This window comes from Lissotriton helveticus, chromosome 6 (assembly GCF_964261635.1).
Source record: "Lissotriton helveticus chromosome 6, aLisHel1.1, whole genome shotgun sequence".
Lineage (NCBI taxonomy): Eukaryota > Metazoa > Chordata > Amphibia > Caudata > Salamandridae > Lissotriton > Lissotriton helveticus.
The window spans coordinates 1,552,182,971-1,552,200,920 of record NC_136067.1 but is presented as its reverse complement, the minus strand read 5'-3'; the positions used below and the strand labels follow the sequence as shown (position 1 = coordinate 1,552,200,920).

The window sequence follows — 17,950 nt, the reverse complement described above, 5'->3', positions numbered from 1 at the left end:
GAATCTGATGCATGGTTTTGGTGGGAAAGATTCCCTCCTCTGGTTTCACAGATGGGGGGGGGGGGGTGAGTGCTCCTTAAGTGAATTACAAGACTACATAGCAATTCTAAATTTAAATCAATCGCTTTAGAGCAACTGTCATTGCTGCATAAGTTGAACTACAGGGGTTCTCTGAGAGAGTAGTGGAGGTTTGCAGAACTGAGGAGAGGACAGTTGTGAGGATCAGCTCCTTGAAGACCAAGCTTTCTCAAAGCCAGTCGGTGTCGCTGCTCAACAACACAGTTGGGAGTGTTTGAATTAACTCAATCGGAAGGAAAAGGTGGGAGCAGAAGAAAAAGCTGCAGCAGTGGTGGAAGCAGAAGCACTGGAATGCGGGGGTAGAGACGAAGAGCAAAATAAAGGTGCAGGAGAGACAATCATTTACCACACCCCTGGTTTTTGCACCCCAAAAATGCAGATAGGGTGGTAGTATGGGTGCAGTGGGAGCTGTTGCCCAGCTGTATTTTTGGGTCTTCTTGAGTGGCTGAGGTTGCTGGGCTCTGATGGAGAGATGGAAGGTGCCATCGAGTGGGAAGAGCCATTGAGCCTGACAAGGGGAGAGACAAGTGTTGAAGCACCATGAGTATGAGAATCACAACTTGGGAAAGAGCAGTGAAGTAGGGTGTGGGGAAAGAACCTGCAGAGGAGAAACAGAGTGGGAACACAATAGGTAAGAGAGAACTTCAGGAAGCAGCAAAGAGTAAGAGGCTGCCAGAAGAAGCAAGGAGCAGACACACTGGAAGGGAGCAACAGATGCACTCCCATTGAGTTCTAAGAATCAAGTGGTAAAGAAACATGCAAAAGGAAATAAAGCTCATTGGCCTCAGTATTGGGCCGATGTGATTTATTCTACCAAAAAACTGCATCTATCTGCTGGAAGGCCATTAATCAGTAACCGGGAGCTTAGATAGACAAGCAAGCCTTGACATTATGAGCAAGGGCAGATCTAAAGCCCACTCTAAGCGTATGTTAAAGTATTGCTTATAGTACTGTCTGTGATGGGCAGCAAAATCTGATTTTAGTAAGACTGTCAAAATGTGGCCAATCTGTACTCTTCCGTGAGAGATAAAAATCAATGGATGTCTGGCAATGAGTAAGATACAGATCAAAACCTTCATGGAAGTCGTGAACAAACTGTGGCCAGGGGAATACAGATTAAAGGTGAGATGGAGGTTCCGCTAAGCCTTTATACAAACATAACTCAAAGAGGATTTTCTCCTGAAAAGACGTCTTTACAGGCCATCATAAAGTGGGTATGGCCATAGTCGTGTTTGAGACTGCGAGGGGAGCAAGCAGGAGTTTCCTAGTTTTAAACTAGAGCTGCCCCATGGTGGAATCACCTCACCAGAGGATACTCAATAGTCATTGCTTTGCCAGAAATAAGGGAGGACATAAACGATGCCCGTCATGAGTATTATAAGTACCAGTTGTGATTGTTCCATAGTTTTCTACATTTGCGGTAGTAACCTGGGCCCGGGCTCTCAGTGGTGCTTCTAATGTTACTTTCTCACCCCTGAAGATACCAGGTTGGTGAGGAAGTCTGAGGGCTCACAATCTTTTAACTAATCCATTTTACCCGGATAAAAGGCTGAACTCAACAAAATAACTTACTTCAAACAATAATACACAAATTATTAACATACAGTCCAAATTTACTGAAGCCAAACTTTTTTGAATTGGTGAGTGGTATTGAATAGGTAACAGCATTACACTTCATAGGATGATCAACAGCACTAAACTTGAGTTGTCTTGATTTCATGTACATCAGTATACATAGTGCTTCTCTCCCTGAAAGAAGCAAAGATAGCTTTGCAGTTCTGCTTTTATTTGTTGAAGGATAACTTCAAGTTGACCACAACTTTTTTTTGCTTCCATTAGAACATAGATGCTGGGCTGCACTTCTACGCAACTTCAGCTTTTGGGATTTTAGATTGTGAGATCTGTGCATCCCCTTGTCATCAACAGACCAGATGCTAGCTTAATGGCCAACATCTTTGAAAGAGACTCTTTGGGAGAAGATTAGATCTTCACACATTTTAGCACTTTCCTGTTGTCATTTGCAAAGATGAACTTGAGTAAATATCTTCTACATTTGTTTTTCGTAAGTGATGTTGAGGTATCTTGAGAAATGTTGAGATAGCTGAAAGATTACAAGTGGTGGGGGATGTTGATAATTTTAAGATATACCATCTGATTATTTTGCCCACTCCAAAAGAAACTTTACTCGACAGAAGAATAGTACGTAAGTTATGATGATTAATGTGGGGTGTCCTTTTACTGGGTCTGAGCTCTGATACATCTGAGAAGAAGGTGGCATTAATGGCCATAACGGAAAAAAATTAATGATTTTGGGCCAGATGTACTAACATTAGGAATCCTGATTTCCTAATTGTGATTCTCTCACAATCGCAATTAGGAAATCGTTATTCCTAATGTATGAAACTCTTTTGAGTTCCATAAGTGATTTCTGGTGGGTCTCAACTAGACATACCTTAGGTCACAATTTGCGGCCCATTAGGAATCGCAGCATTCACATGGATGGTGGCTTGCTGAGGTCAGCAGACCACCGTGTCTGTGATTGCTTTTTAATAAAGCAATCTTCTTTTTCTTTGTAAACTCATCCCGTTGTCCTCAAAGGTAAAACGGGATGTGTTTAAAAAGAAAAAATTAGATTTTGCAGTTTCATTTTTTGAGTAGGCAGTGGTCTATGGACCCACTGCCTGCTCTTAAAAAATACCTGTTTTCCATTCTTAAAGGGGAAGGAGTCCATTGGGGATCTCTTCCCTTTCGCGAATGGGTTACCACTTCCATCAAGGAGTTGGTAAAATATGAATGTTTTGCGACCGTAATTCAGGTGGAAAACATTCATCCCATTCAGATTCAGTATTTGGAAGGGATACCCTAAACACGCCTCTTCCAAATACCAAATTGCAAACACAAATTGTAATTCGGTAACATGTTACCGAATCGCAGCTTGTGTTTTGTACATAGGTAATAGCATTTTTATGGTCAGAAACATCCCGATCGCCATTTCCGAACAAAAATGCTTTGTACATGAGGCCTTAATCCTTTAGGCATCTCTGTCATATCCTGGATGCTTCTCATAGTAAATCATTAGGGAGAAGGTTTACCTTTGCGCAGGTTGAAGTAGCTAAAGAATTTATCTTGAAGTTAAGGGCGGGGAGTGAAGCCAAGTCAGCTGATAGGGGGTGAGCTTTTACTTTGTGGCACTCTTTGGAAGGAGTGGGACCAGACATGAAACCCGGTGCATACCCTGGTAGAGCCACTTTTCCAAGTGGAGGGAATGGGCTGTTGGAGTTTTCATCTTCTTTTGAGTCATTCATTTCTGTCTAGGTCTTTTTCAAGCGAGTAAGAATTCTCCATGTGTTAACATACTTACAGCCTCATTTAGAGTGCCCCTGTGCTGGCTCTGTTTAGCCTCAGTTTAGCCTCAGGACCTTCCGTTACTGCCCCATCAGGATTACCGGGGCACTTGCAATCGGTTATGAGTGTCCTTCTCAAATCAAACTGTACCAAACACAGAACCTCACCTAGAAAGGAAGTTATTGTTGAGATGGAGTGAATATGGTTGACAAGGCTCCTTATCTCCAACCCTGATGTGGTTTACTAATTAAAAAAAAGTTTAAACAAAAAACCTACAACATTCACTGGCTATCAACTGCTTAAATTAATTTATCTACTTATCATTGCAGTGGGGATTTAACTAAAGTGATACAGCACCAGTAGTCCGTCCAGTAAAAGCCCTCGCGAGTCTATTAGTGCCAGTAGAGCTGTCCTTTTGTTCAAGACCTCTTTTGGGAAATTGGATACTGTTTCTGCATAAATCATTCAACACATCATCCTCTGTTGGTAATGAACACTGTCAAAATATGCAGTTGCCAGTTGATAATGAGACCGAGTTCGACATGCTGCTGACAAAAACTATCATGAGTTATTTTCTAATAATCTTATGAATGTTTCTGACACATGTTTCTCATTCCCCTTCTAATACCCGGTGCCTTTTGCAGGGCCGACCCCTCCCGAGTCTGTAGGCCGGGCCTCTGCTGGGCCTTGCGCTGCTGGGATCTCTCCCGCCTATGCTGTGAAGTGCATTAAAGTAAGAGCGGTAGGGCGGATTGGGGGTGGGATTCGACAGACGACCACGAGGTAAAATGTATTATTTATTTAATTTTCCCTTGTGGTCGTCTGTCAAATGCACCCCTCCCAACCCAGACCCAACTCTCCACCGCTCTGACCTGCATGGGCCGCGGCTGATTAAACTATGGGAACTGTAATGCTGCATGCAATAGGTGTGGGGGATGGTAAGCATAAGGGCTGGGTTATAGGTCTGCCTAAAAAACGAAATATTCTGTAAGTTTTTATTGGCTCTTTCACCTTTAGGTACATATAAAACAACACAGAGCTTTCATAAAAAATAAATATTGGTTTAATTAATCTGTGGGAAATGCACTATCGCACATTATGAAACCTCGATTAATTAATGTACTATAGAAGTCTGTGTGTGTAACCAGAAAGCCACAAAATGAATCCTGGTTGGTGCAGTGGAGAATAGTGGCATGTATTTTTAGTTGTACGAGGTCCCAAACTGTGGCAGAAAGTAAGTCATTATTTTAAGCTTGCAGTACACACAGTAGAAGGCAGGTTGCTACAAAATGCGCAAAAAAGTTTGAGACAAAAAGGTGCTTCTAAAATATAGATTTGACTAGTACACAGACTGTACGTTGTGAAATCTTTTTAAATAACTGTCCCTTAAGTGTACACACATGACAGCTCAGTTGGTAACTCTCTTGTCCTACCACTGGCAAAGAATAACTTTGTCATTGGGAAGCTTAAAGTGATTCCATCAATTAAAGCCACCGTAGCCAATATAGACTTCTGTGCTTCCTTTACATTTGCAGATTAACCAGTTGAGCACATTTGCATTTCTTTCGGGCAGCAGGCATCCAGGCAAGAAGACTTGTTTAGCTGTCTGCCCGCCTTCGGAGTCACAGCACAGGAGACGGGACGGGACGGTTGCATTTTCATATAAAGTAGGGGAACTGTTTTTCATAAATTAAAAAAGTATGGCAACGTCGTGTCCCTCTGATCCAGCCCACTACAACCTCTACGCCTACCCTTTAAAACCATGCAATCTTTTGAAGCCACATGGTTCTGTCAGGTGCCGCCAGTGAACCACTAAAGAGTGCCATGCAGCTGGCATGAGGTATCATGAGTGCAGTACCAGCTCGTTGAGCACATTCATGGCCATCCAAATCCCTGCATGCACAAGGTTTTGTCAGGCTACATGCCAGCTGGCAGAAGCAGGCTGCCCACTTCAGCACTGCAGACTGTCAGCTCTGCCATGACATGTGCATGACTCTCTAGAAAGTACTGTAGGCAGCTTTGGGGTTTCCAGAGTCAGGTAGCCCTCGAGGAATGATCGCCTACAAGCCACTTTCTGTATGCTTATTGACTGCAGGCGCATCAAAGATTGTAAATAATGTGCCTTTGCAGAACAATTTGCCAGCTCCAAGCAAATGGCTCAATCGACATGGACTGTGCCAGGTTCAAGGGCCCACCCTTTGAATACATCCAGCCATTCCTCCTATCCCTTTCACCCAAATGGCAACTCTGTATGCCAAGTAAGGGCCAACCTTAGCCCTAAAGGAAATTGTCAGCTCTGTGGAAGATTTCCAGTACTTTTGCTAAATTTCATTATGTTATCCGTAATTGCTTTAGATGTATAAGAAATTTCCAAACATATCCCCTTAAGTGTGTCATTCATGATGATTAAGTATAATTGAATATATTGACATCTCCAGGTTGGACACCTTTATAAGTCCAAGAAGACTTTTCTCTCTAATCTGTAAAGTAAGTGTTGCAATCCAACCGGACATGACGAAGTATTAGCATGTCACCTGCCTAAAAGAGTGCATGAATATGCATGCTGCTTATCTTGGGTGGGATGTCATTCTCTGCATGTAAATGGTATTTCTAAAGTGCCATCCTCTCCAAAAGGCAGCGGAGTACTGTACAGGGTGAAAGACGAGCATAAAGTCAACAAGTGATAGGAGCGGTAGCTGTGTTTCGGACCTTGAATGCATTGTGATGTTCTCGGCAAGAAGGATACCATAAATGTTTGCAATGACCGTGTTACGAATTAGGGAACCGAAAAGGCGGCAATGCTTAATTCTCCGAGCAATGGGGAATTTTATGGTAAAACATTTTTGCCTTGCAAATTACACAGAAGCTCACATATCTGTATACAGCAGAACCAAACTTCTCAAAATCTTCCAGGGTACCTCTAGTATTTGTAATTTGGAAATAAGTAGTAATCTGTGTACACAGGAGCATTTGTTTTTTGTTTTAGTGCCAAGTTATCTTGTTGCTAAGTACAAAACAGTTAGTTACTTTTGGATGTTCCTAACAAATCCAGTTTGGGCAGTAGAGAGAGCATGATTTTGCTCAACTAAATTCTCGAAAGCCATAAGCAATGTGTGTGCAATTATATTACTATTGAGGTTAGCATTGCTAGTAATTGATAGTTTGGCACTGCAATTGTATAGACAATTTGAAGACCTCCACCAGAATCGAATCTTCCCACTCGCTTGTGATCAACCCAAGTGCCAGATTGTCCTCATACCTTTACAAAGGATTGTGTTCCATCATTGCGGTAAGTAGTGAAAGGCAATTACTGCCCATCTGTCGTGACCACTCACTTTAAAAGGCATAACAGATGAAATCATTCCCATTTAACATTCCACATAAAAAGTTCATTAACTCATTAGGCATCATTCTCTCTTGGACCCAGCACCCATACTGAACTGTCTAATATTGTTTTCCTGTGAACATTTATCAATCATATTTCGAGCTGCAGGCCTCTCCTTAGATTCTTTAGCCAGCACATGCCAAATGTTGCTTGAATAATTGTTCTGTAATACAGAGAACATATAAGCCAGCTTTATTCTATGTATTGATTCTTTTTAATTCAATCAAATACTTTGGTCTGTTGTAATGATTCCAGGACAATGTTATTAAACTTCAACTTAGTAATTGTTAATGAGGTTTGAAAACAATATGTAGAGGATTGTCCACCTTTTTTAAGACACCATCTGCCCACCCATATAATTGGACAACCGTTCTTCTCTCTGCTGTCATTGGACTACAAGCTAAAGTAGTCTCCTGTGTCAGGAAATCAGATAGTTCAGTGTAGGCCTCTCAAGCCTCCCAGGCTTCAGCTCTATCTTTGCTAAGCATTTCATATTTTTTAATTCTATGTCAGGACCGGAGGCTCAGATTATGCTTATGACTTTAGTCTTTTATCACATCAGTAGTCTTATTAACAAAGAAACCACCAACTTTCAGCGAAGGACTACAGCTCCCAAGAGTCTAAGCCAAGAAGATCAACATCCACCAAGAAACTGTGCTGGTCACTGTAAAAGAGCATCCTCAGAGGAAGCAATTCTCTTTCATCACTGCTCAACAGCCAATAAAGTGCTTTCCTTGGGAATACTGTTATGTTTTGTGATGTGCTTGCTTTGGTACCTTAATTACAGTGATGTTATATGATCGATAGACTATTATTAGTGATGTTGTTTCAGTATTTGTTTATTGCATAACTGTTTCCTGTTTGGTTGATAATTTCACATTTGGCACAGACGTATGCCGTGTCAGGCTGACTAGACCTTTGTCTCCCACTGGTGAGTTCTTTTCCCCTGGCCTGCATTTTGATGGAGATGCCCTCTTTCCTGCTTTGGTGGCCTGCCACACAAGGGCAAATGGCTACAGTTTCCGTGGTGGAGGGGAAATCGCTCATCGGGGCCACAGGGTGCGATTTCTTTTCGGCACCATTAGGGGCGCTGCAACAAGGAGAAGCTTGCGGATCACACTTCACTTGTCTCTACTCCTCCAAACTCAGACAGAGGACAGGATTGCGAGTGTGTGCAGCGTGTTTCTCCTCTGATCATAAGAACTTAGCCTCAAGTTTAGAGCGATTAATGCTTAAGAGGATTCCTCTCGGGGCTATGCCCCGAGTACTGGGCCTTCTGCGCTGCCTGTCTTATCAGCGGTGCTTAGGCCGAGGCCCCATACAAATCTACTGCCCTGTGTATTCTGAGGGCTCTACATCAACATACAGGTGTTTGTACCTAGTGCTTGGCACAAGTTATTTCATATTGCCTTGCACAGCCAATTGGCAAGTGTACTTATCAGCCCCAGTTACTAGCATGGCAATATATTTCTCTTGAGCACACCATGGTAGGAGCCAGGGCAAAGGATTGTCATACTGACCAGGGGAGCAAGATGTCCCATTTCCCCTAGATGAGAAATTAGTGGAGGCGGTAGATGTATCCTCAGGACATGCCATGTTCGATGGCCTAGAATCCCAGAGTCGGCGAATTCTATTGCTAACAGTGCAACAGACCTGCAAATTCCTAATGGGGGGTAAACTGGGCCCTTGGCAGCCACTAGAACTTCAGGGGTTTACTGGACAGCCTCCTAGGGCTAAAACCAAGACCGCAGCATCCCCTCCCTTGTACGCCTTTGAACGACTGTGGCAGGTGTTCTTGACACGTTGTGCATGCGTCAACTGCTACTATGCCTGGTTGACTCCCATCGAAGAAGGAGACTCTTGCTGCTCAGACGATATGGATGATGGGGAGGATTTTGGTGACCCTGATCAAGACTTGGGTGAACCAGAGCCCAGTAGCCATGGAGGTTGGAGGGCAGCCCCAAATGTCCCAGGCTAGAGTCTTCTACGTCGGGAGATGTAGAACCAGAAAGCATAATTGACCCAGAGAATATATATCATCGTAGATCAGCAGACTGGGCTCTGACACCTATGGGCGGAGTGCCATAGGCCACTGTTGGATTGTAAAGTGGCTTTGACACTGGAGATCGATGGCAAGATGGCCACATTTGTGGCTAAGTTTATCAAGTTTCCAAGAAAGGGTTAGATAGTTCTTGGAAAGCTTACCAAGACAAGCTTTTGGATATCCTGGGACCACCGGGGAAAATTCTTGATATGGCCGTTGAAGCGGTAGAATCTGGCAAACTCATTCCACATAATATCCTCTCGGGTTAGGCCCAAACTGCCGTCTGTTTCTTAGGCAATGCTAATTCCACCTTCTCTACAGAGAGATGCCAATTACTGCTTATAAAGATAGACCCTAAGTTATGCGAACTAACGACTTCCGAGGCTTGCGCTGTGGCAGATGGGGTCTCTTTAGGGACCCATTTGTGAAAGAACGGGGGAGCTCGTCACCACCTTCTTCTGTCTGGACAAATCCCAACAAACCATTTAGATGGTCTTTGATGAACGGGGTTTGGTGGAGCCGGTAGAGACAGTGGGCGCTCTTCTGGCCGCCATTACACCCCAGCCTCCCAGAGATACTAGAGAAAGAGGCAGTATCGGCACCAAGACTAGAAATGGGTTGTATGATGTTACAACACATGCCTTTACCCTGCATGCCATTAAAATGCAAATCTTTACCCCGACTTGCTGTCAGGGGTGCGATGGAAGTTGGAATAGTATAATTTACTATTCCAACTCCATAGTGTGCAACAGTAGGGAAGGTGTTGGAGTTAAATCCAACACCTCCTACCCCCTTCAACAATCCATTCGCATTGTAACGACATGCAGGGTAAAGGCATGCGTTGTAACGCCTGCATTATAACGGTTGTTTCCCCCAGAAATGCCTTGGAGGTTTCATTCTAAGCTGAGGAAGAGGACGCGTAGGAAGAGGAATGTTCCACAGTGCCGTCAGAACCTCAAGGGGCAGCTCAGGTAAGGACTTCCCCTTCTATCAAACCAAATGTAAGGGGGCATTTGGCACAATTTCTTAACAAATGGCGGGCGGTGACAGGGAAGCCTGGGTTTTATAGACCGTCTTGGGGTTTCAAATAGAATTTTACAGAACTCTGAGGCAAGGGAAACTTCCCACACCACTGGTCTTCTCGGAGTAGGACAGCCCCTTAATCTCTCAGAAGGATAAACCCCTCCTGCTCAAAGGAGCTATTGTCCTGGCACAATTTCACCCTTAAGGATTCCTAAGCAAACTGTTTCTGGTCAAAAAGAAAGACAAAGGCTTTTTGGCCAGTAATACATTTAAGAGAGTTCAACAGGTGGGTGGTCTACCAGCACTTTAAAATGGAGGGCCTTTACCTGCTTTGAGACATCCTCGTTCCAGGCGACTGGATGGCCAGGGTAGACCTGAAGGACGCATATTTTACAATCCCAATTTTTTCACCACACCACAGATTCCTGCAGTTTCGTTGGGAGGGTCAGGAGTACAAGTTTGTCGTTCTTCCCTTCAGCCTCTCTTCCGCTCCTTGGGGCTTTACCAAAGTGCGGAAACCAGTAATGGAGCTCATCCGTTCCAGGGGTGTCAGGCTTATAGTTTACCTGGATGATATGCTACTCCTTCACCGAGCGGTGTCTTGTCTTTGGGAGCATCTTCAGTTGGCATATTCAATCCCTCACAGTGAATATGTTCTCTGGGATTTCTTTTTGATTTGTTATGGCAAAGGCTAGGCCTCACCACAAGAAGTTTACAATGATATGGAAGGAACTGAGATGCACGCTGATGAGGGAGTCTGTGTCCCTTAGGTATCTTGCAAGGATAGGTGGCCTCCTTGCTTCATTGATACATGCGATCTTTCCTGGGCATCTGTGCTATTGGTCGTTTCAACAACTGAAGGTTGAGCATTTGCAAAATAATTACTCATACATAACGCTTGTCCACATTTTAGGAGCTCCAGTGGTAGTTGGACCACGTGAGATCCTAAAACGGCAGGGTCATCTTCGGTTCGGCCCCAGACGTGGTCATTGAGTCTGATGCCAGTCTCTCCGGTTCGGGGCACATTGCGGAGAGGTTACCACAGGATGTCAGTGGTCTTGGCAGGAACAAGAATTGGATATCAACTGTTTAGAACTGCTCATAGGATCCTTTGTGGTCACTCTTTCACAAGGAACACAGTGTCCTGTGCCATTCTGGTAAAGATGGACAATATTTCCACTGTCTGATATATATATAAATTAACTCAGTGGCATGAGATCAAAGGTGCTGGTGGACCTCACCAGAGACCTTTGCATTTCTGTCTCGAAAACAAGATTTCCATCACGGCAGAGTACCATCTGGAGAAATCCAACCGCATTGCAGATTGGAATCCCAGACACCTGACAGACTTCAGCACATGGAGCCTGGATCCAGCAATCTTCTGGAAAATTCTCTCAAAATGGGACCAATGCCAGGTGGATCTGTTTGTGTCCCGTCTTGATCACTGGTTGCCTCAGTTCTTCATTTGGAGGCCGGATCCTCTGGTGCTAGACACTAGATTGGAGTCAAATAAATGGGTATGCCTTTCCGCCTTTTTCCATGATAGCCCCTTTGACGGAAGAAGTCAGGTGATAGTAGGCATCCCTAGTCCGTGTCACTCCAGTTTGAAGATCTCAAGCTTGGTGTCCAGTTCTTCTGGAACTTTCTATGCATTCTCTAATCTTCTCCTCAGAATCCAAACATGTTAGAAGATGTGAGAGGCAACCCGCACCCATTGATGTGGAGCAGAACTCTCAAGCTGATGCCTTGGGTAATTACAGGGGACCTTGGTGTGTCTCGGACCTTTTGGAGTGGGCTGCAGAAGTCATCAGAAGAGCATGGGCTGGCTCTACCAAAAAGCAATATGGCTCCACTTTGTGCAGATGGTCCTGTTGGTGTCAGAGATGGAATCTGGATCCCTTGGGGACAAGTATAGTACACATTTTGAATTTCCTGTTGGAACTGTCATCTCAGGGTTTGGCTTACTGCACTAGTAAAACGATCAGGTTGACCATCTCAGCGGGGACACGACCCGATTAATGGGATCCTGGTGGGGAAACACCCACTGGTGTGTCGCCTTCTCAGAGGACTTTCCAATTCCCTGATGTGTGTAGATACTCTCCACTTTGGGATGTGAATGTGGTTCTTCACTTACTGGAGTTCAGGCAAGCTAGTAAATTCTAAGTATGGGCGCAAAATCCGTTCCGCTCGCGGAATTTGCGGATTTTCGGCAATTTCGCGATCCGCAAATCTCACGAAATTGCTGAAAAATCTGCTCAGGGGAAGATTTTTTTTTTTTTGCACATGCCCGAGTTGAAGCTCAAATTCAGTAACGCATTATAATCAGCCCAAACAACTAGTGAACACGGTCGAGGCTAGGCAGGTGTGCTTCCTCCCTATATCTACCGTCTACAATTAGATGTAATCCTTGATGGAGGTCTTTGCATCCAAGAGTTTCTCGAGCCCAATCACCGTGTACTTCCTGTGACCAGGAGGCTGTTTCCTTCTCATCTGCTGCTCTGATCGGTCTCTGACCCTTTATAAACAAGAGGCATGTGAACTCGCGTAGAAGCCCCGCCCGTTTGGCCCCGCCCCACACACACTAGGGTATGCAACGTCTTTGCACCCTTTCCTCACTATGATGGACAGCTCACTCGAGGGACCTCGGCACCTTTCGGCGCGGTGGCAAAGTTACAGACACACGTGGTCACTGGAGACAACTCTTCTTTACGCAGCTGCAGTGTAGGAAAAGCACTATACATTTACCCAACGAGCTTGCACTTACTGATTAGCTAGTAGAAACAGAACTCTAATATATTTGTGCACATCCGCGAGTTCGCAGATTTTTCCGCTAACTCGTGGATTTTTTTGCCATTTCTCGAGATTTTGCAGAACGCAAATCCGCAAAATTCGCCCATACTTGTCCTGTCAAGAAAGGAGTTAACAGGTAAGCTGGTGATGCTTTTGTGTTTGATCTCTTGCAAACAGGTATCTGACATGAGAGCATTAGATATATCCTCCAGGAAATTCACCCCATAGGACTTGACATTCATGGTGTCCCACAATACTGAAACTAACATTAGGACCATTAACTATCTGGCATTTTCACTTCACCCCACATTGTGTGTAGTGCACTGCATGAAAGCATATGAGGCCTTCACAGAGGAGTTCAGACCTGCAGGTACTGCTCAACTACTGATTTCTCTGAAGAAACCATACAAGGTAGTGAGGATTATCCCGCCCTAGGGGCACTGTAGTCCGCCCCCCCTCCCACGAACATTGCATGTGATACTTATATACAGTTGAAATGAGAATACTTCCTGCCACATTTTGAGTACTATTGTTGAGGGGATGGGGAAAGTATACTTCTGAAATTAAGTAATGTTTGATGTTGAATCTTATCTTCCTTTAAGCTTTTAAAACTGTAGCTTTACCTTGCGCATGTGTTGAACAGTGAGCTGTAATTTCATCCTTTGGGTTCTTGGGATCTGCCCAGAAACGAGGCTTTCAGTGACGGTTTGCAGGCTGTAGGGATGGTTACACACCGAAAGGGGAAGTGCTGTTCCCCAAGGATGCTCTTATACAGTGACCGACACAGTTGATTGGTGGATCTTGATCTTTTTGCCTTGGACTCTTGAAAGTTGCAGTCCTTGGCTGAAAGTTGGGGGTTATATTGTTAATAAGGTTGCTGAGCTAATCAGAGAAGACAGTTATGAGCATAATCCTTGCCTCCGTGTCCTTAACAGAACTGAAAACTTTCCTTCATGTTAGCTAGGACATTTTTCATATTATTTCATATTCATATTTCATACTATTTGATGCATTTGTATTTTGATTATTAATTGATACTAATCTGATTTTTGGCTTCAGTAAATCATTGACCTTAATAAACCTTCATGGTTTTGAAACTTAAATATTCTTTGTCTTTCTTGTGGAGCCTAATGTGCTTCACATTTATTGAATGTGTTGACTTGTTGACCAGGCTCAGTTGTGGTCCTTGATCCATGCTTTATGGTCCCCTGAATCTGCACAAAGAAAATCGCTAACAGGGAAAGCTGTTGGCTTTTCCAATGTTTGCTGGGCATGGTGTGTACTCAATGCGAACAAGTACACCCTAAGGCAAAACAGTATCATTTTAAGCTCGCCATTTTCTTTTATGTAAACACTCATGGGCTTTTGAAATAAAATGATTAATTTTTATTAGACATGCCGTTTTTTGGCTGCCCTACACACACATAGCAATAGGTAGAAGTTGCATAAACGTCACTTATTGAAACTTTATGCACAGTATAATATTTGTGTTTGACTTCCACGTGTAGATAAAACCGTCGAGCTGACAGTTTTTAGCAGAGCATTTTATATATGACCATGTGGTCACATAGACTGCCTCAGTGACCACCCCAGATGTCTTTTCACCTCCTGTGATTTAACTCGTCTGATTTAATACTTATATAAAGTACATGAAGCGTTAGTGCTTGGGTGTCAGAGAGCTGCTTGAGTAAGATGCTGAACTCATTGTACATTTAAACTCTGGCATCCTCCCCCTTCCTCAGTGTGTCTCAGGTAATGCCAACAGGTCCCAAAGGAAAATGCATGTCACTTCCTGTGTTGTCACCAGGCTCCTGTTTTAAGTTTTGTCGTGGAGTCAAATGGAGCGTGATGCGAAGAACCCTTCCTTTGATTTTTGGTGAATATCTCCTCTGTGGCCTTGCGGTTAGAGATAAGCACACAGTTTCTTTATGCAGCTGGAAAGCCCTGCTGTGAACACGGGCATAAAAGTACAAACCACTCGGGCACCACATAAGTAAGGGGGATGATGAAAAAGTAGGTATCATTAGTGTCACAGATGAAAAGTAAGAACTCTACAGATGTTAGCCCATCCTTTTTGCTCAATTAAAGCATCCCCATCAATCCAAAAAGAAAAAGTAGTCAGCTCGGAGTCTATCTAGGGCCTACATTTAGAGTAGATACATTTCAATATATTTCCACTTTCTGTTTTTGTATTACCAATGTATAACTATATGTTCAAGGATTCAAGTTTCCATCCTGTTAAATAGAATTTGTTGAGTGCAGTGCTACACATAATAACAAAGATGTTGCCCTTTTATTTTTTGTTCAAGTAATTTTTCTTTTCATACAAAGGCATATAGAAACAACAAAGGTATCCAGTACACTCCTGCTACCGCACATATAGGAGTGCATGTCGGTAGACCTAATGAAATACAGCGGTACAAAAGGGCGTGGTGATGGACGGAGCGTCTGAATCAATCAAGCACTCACACCCAGTCAAGAGATCTGGGTTTAATTCATCACCGTTCTTTAGCCCACTCTGCCACCCCAGTTCAGACATGGCCATATGCAAATCAGTCTGACCCTGTGCCTCATGGGAACAGTCCAGCCCGAACTGCCAAGCCATGCCTTTCCTGGACCGGAAACAAGCTTCCTAGGACGGGATTCTGGCATTACAGCCATCTTCAGCCAGGCTTGCTTGAATCCAGTGGCAAGTGAGCAAGGGACTCACGTCTGAGCATACCCTGCCACACTTATGGCGGCCAAAAGCGGTACAAAAGGGGGTGGTGATGGACGGAGCGTCTGAATCAATCAAACACTCGCACCCAGTCAAGAGATCTGGGTTTAATCCATCACCGTTCTTTAGCCGTCCATCACCACCCCCTTTTGTGCCGCTTTGTTCGCCAATGAAATACAGCAACATCTGGTCTTGGGGTGACTGGAGAGGTTCTGCATCGATGTTCTAGGAAATCTAGCTCAACAGGAGTGTATAGAGGTAAACTTTGGTGGCTCATAAGAGAAGAGAGAGAGTGCGGGGGGAGCCCTAAAGAAGGGTGAAGGAAAGACAGGAGAGGGAAACAGAGGGAGGAGGGAGGCTACACTCGGTTGGACTCGCAGTATTCTCCAGAGGTATCATCCAGATGTGAGCAACAAGTCAAAAGAAAACAGTTTAGTCCCCTGTGTAGGGGTGGTGGTCTTCAAGTTGGATTCATGGTGGCTTGCTTTCTTGTAAATACTTGTCTAAAGTATCCCAAAGACGCCTGGGAGAGACGGTGACATGTGGTTTTGTATGTAGAATGTTATCAGCTCCTCTGATAGAGCACATAAAGTTTCACCATTTGTCCAAGGAGCTTGGGGGTGTGGCTTTGCAATCCACGAGGTTGTATAGTTGCCAAATATCTACTAGGTGATTGTTGTTGCAACAGATTTTCATTTGTTTGTGAGAGTTATTACCTATAAATGTATGAGCTGAAATTCTGTGTAGGTTACCATGCATTGGGAGTTTGAAGTCTCCACCCAGAATTATACCCAGGTTGCCTGTGAGGCCCGAGAGTTGTTTATCTAGGTCATTCCAGAATGTTACAGCCTTGTTGCTTTGTGCAAATATATTAATGATGAAGAATTTTAGATCCCTTTTCTTCACTTTAGAGATGAGCCACCTTTCTCCTTGGTCGTGAGTACGTGATAGTACTGAAATGTTGGCTTTTTGTATATCAGGGTGACCACACCGTTCTTTTTTGCAGGACAGGCAAGAGGCCAGTGTCTGCAATCCATGAGCTGTCGAATTTCGCGTCATGAATAGATTTCAGGTGGGTCTCCTTTAGAAGAATAATATCCCCTTTGAGTTTGTTACAGTAATCCGCCACCACTCAACGGTTTAGTGGTTGGTTAAGCCCCTTTGTGTTACAGAGAGTATGCTTAATGGGATTGTCATTCTTTGAGTGTGTGCTGTTTTGGGGTGCTAAGATGATGTTTTTGTGGATGAAGTTTCAGGTCTGTGGGCGTGAGTGGTGTTTTTTGTGTTACCCTGCTTAGCAGGATGGGTTATAGTAGAGACTCTCTAGGAACATATGTGATATCCTTCTGTGAGGTATGTGGTTTGGTGCAGTATGCTTCGCTGGACCACCCAGGTATTTATTTATTTATTTGAACGTTTTATAGAGCGCGAACAAGATCCTAGCGGATATCAGAGCGCTATACAAACTGTAAAATGTTACATATACAAGCAATAATAGTAGATCCACACAGAGGTACAAGGAATATAATAAAAACATTTTTTTTAAAAGACAATATAGTTATATTTAGCATTAATAAGTGTCTTGCGGTTGTAGCCGAGTGAATGGTAGGAGAGACAAGCGTGGAGATAGGTTATGGTCGGAGTAAGGGGGGAGAGGAGGAGATGAAGCAGTGAGAGAAAAGAGGAGAGGAAGAGAGAAGAGAAGAAGAGCCAAACTAATAGAGCATACTGGAACAAAACATCCCACCCCATACCCACCCTCCATTCAACCCCTGAAATGTGCATAGGGCGCATTTCCCCAACCCTAATCTAAGTGGGACTCTCTGGGGCCACGAGCAGGCCTGTCCCAAACCAACTGGGTTGCTACCCAGTCCTACAGTTCAATTGCTGTGAGTCAAGAAGGACTAAAGACGCAAACCACTTCATAAATCCCAATCTTACATTGGTTAGACTGACAGTAGGTGGGTACACCTGTAGGTCTTGACATTCTGGAGTGCGTAACTCGAGAGACCCTTGTGTTGGGCCTCTTTCTAGGTCTAAATGATGGCCCGTAATGGCACAGTATGTTGAGATTGTTAGGGTCTTGTGCAGTTGTAGATTGTAGAATGACGGTGTGCTCGGAGTACCGATATCCACTCAAGTTGGTGGTCAGGGGACTATAGTCATAACAATCGGGAGGCGGGAGTATAGAAGTCACCGTAACTGTAGCCCCATGTAGTTATTTGGTAATTTGGGTGATATCCCAAGAAACATTGAACAAAGTATATTAGTCGGGAGAGAAAAGCAATATGAAACAGCAACATTCATTACGTTTACATTTCACAGTTTGGGTAAGTCCTGCTATTAGTAATGGGAAACGGCCTTTATAACACGGGCAGAGCCTTGTGTGCCATTTCTCCGCATACGAAACCACACTTGCCTTAACCACCCATATGCATGGTTAAAGCAGAACGTGGTCTAGATGTCCGGATGGGCAAGAACAGGAACATGAAGCGTTGGGGCAGAAAGCTCAACACAGACAGGTAAGGGGGCTGGGCCAGTTTGGGGCTGGAAGGGTAGTTTCGGGGTG

The 17,950-nt window shown here is 44.0% G+C and overlaps 1 pseudogene; it reads left to right on the top strand.

Moving 5' to 3' along the window:
* The first annotated feature begins 1,366 nt into the window (after positions 1–1,366).
* On the top strand, positions 1,367–2,062 carry LOC144761818 (ornithine decarboxylase antizyme 1-like; annotated as a pseudogene).
* Positions 2,063–17,950: the final 15,888 nt, after the last annotated feature.